Genomic DNA, 2,065 nt, shown 5'->3' with positions numbered 1-2,065 from the left:
GCTCCACGTGTCCCGGACAGACCTCCCCCGGGCGTCCGGGGCACCCATCTCCAGGAGGCCAACGGGATGGCAAAGTACCCGGGAAGGGCTCCATGGGTCCTGGGCAGCCCTCCCCCGGGCGTCCGGGGCTCCCACCTCCAGGCCGACGGCATGTCACACTGCCCAGGACGGGCTCCATGGACCCCGGACAGACCTCCCCCGGGCGTCCGGGGCACCCATCTCCAGGAGGCCAACGGGATGGCAAAGTACCCGGGAAGGGCTCCACGGGTCCCGGGCAGCCTTCCCCCCGGGCGTCCGGGGCTCCCACCTCCAGGCCGACGGCATGTCACACTGCCCAGGACGGGCTCCATGGGCCCCGGACAGACCTCCCCCGGGCGTCCGGGGCACCCATCTCCAGGAGGCCAACGGGATGGCAGAGTACCCGGGAAGGGCTCCACGGGTCCCGGGCAGCCTTCCCCCCGGGCGTCCGGGGCTCCCACCTCCAGGCCGACGGCATGTCACACTGCCCAGGACGGGCTCCATGGGCCCCGGACAGACCTCCCCCGGGCGTCCGGGGCACCCATCTCCAGGAGGCCAACGGGATGGCAGAGTACCCGGGAAGGGCTCCATGGGTCCCGGGCAGCCCTCCCCCGGGAGTCCGGGGCTCCCACCTCCAGGACGACGGCATGTCAAAGTGCCCAGGACGGGCTCCACGGGTACCGGGCAGCCTTCCCCCGGGCGTCCGGGGCTCCCACCTCCAGGCCGACGGCATGTCACACTGCCCAGGACGGGCTCCATGGGCCCCGGACAGACCTCCCCCGGGCGTCCGGGGCACCCATCTCCAGGAGGCCAACGGGATGGCAGAGTACCCGGGAAGGGCTCCATGGGTCCCGGGCAGCCCTCCCCCGGGAGTCCGGGGCTCCCACCTCCAGGACGACGGCATGTCAAAGTGCCCAGGACAGGCTCCACGGGTACCGGGCAGTCCTCCCCCGGGCGTCCGGGGCTCCCATCTCCAGGCCAACGGCATGGCTCAATGCCCAGGACGGGCTCCATGGGTCCCGCGCAGGCTTCCTCGGGCGTCTGGGGCAACCATCTCCATGAGGCCAACGGCATTGGCAAAGTACCCGGGAAGGGCTCCACGGGTCCCGGGCAGGCCTCCCCCGGGCGTCCACGGCACCTACCTCCAGGCCGACGGCATGTAAAAGTGCCCAGGACGGGCTCCATGGGTCCCGGGCAGCCCGCCCCCGGGCATCTGGGGCACCCATCTCCAGGAGGCCAACGGCGTTGCAAAGTACCCGGGAAGGGCTCCATGGGTACTGGGCAGTCCTCCCCCGGGCGTCCGAGGGCTCCCTTCTCCAGGCCAACGGCATGGCTCTATGCCCAGGATGGGCTCCATATGTCCCGGACAGACCTCCCCCGGGCGTTCGGGGCATCCATCTCCAGGCCAACGGCATGGCTCAATGCCGAAGGTTGGGCTCCATGGGTCCGGGGAGGTGTCCCATGCGCCTCCGGGCTTGGGAGCCCCGGCTGGGTCCAGGGGCCGGTCCGGGCCCCGGGTCGGGTGCTCTGGCCCTGGGCCCTGTCTCCCAGCCTGCCGCACTGCCAAGGGCCCGGGAAGGGGTTCCATTGTGCCCGGGGAGCCTCCCCTTGCTTGTCTGTGTTCAGGAGCTCCATCCGGGGCCCCTGAGGGCCCCGGGGAGGGTGGCCTCCCCACCCCGGGCTCCGTCCTGGGTCCTGCCGTGGGGCAGGGTGCGCGGGACGGGGTCCGGCAGGCCCGGGGAGGCTTCCCCTGCGCCTCCGGGCCTGGGAGCCCTGGCTGGGTCCAGGGGCCCGGTCTGGGCCCCGGGTCGGGCGCACCGGCCCTGGGCCCGGTCCCCCGGGCTGCCGCTCCACCCAGGGCCCAGGACAGGGGTTCGTCGGTCCCTTGCAGGCCTCCCCTGCTTGTCAAGGTGTAAGCGGGCCCCGGGTCGGAGGGCCCGCCGGCCCCTGGCAGCCTCCATGGCTGTGGCCCGGCTGGGGCCCCGGGCCTCCGGCCCGCCATGCCCCGGGCGCCCGCTCCCTCCTTCGTCAGGGCACGGGGCGACCA

The sequence above is a fragment of the Lissotriton helveticus genome, chromosome 2_1 (genome assembly GCF_964261635.1).
Source record: "Lissotriton helveticus chromosome 2_1, aLisHel1.1, whole genome shotgun sequence".
Lineage (NCBI taxonomy): Eukaryota > Metazoa > Chordata > Amphibia > Caudata > Salamandridae > Lissotriton > Lissotriton helveticus.
This window is presented reverse-complemented; position numbering follows the sequence as displayed.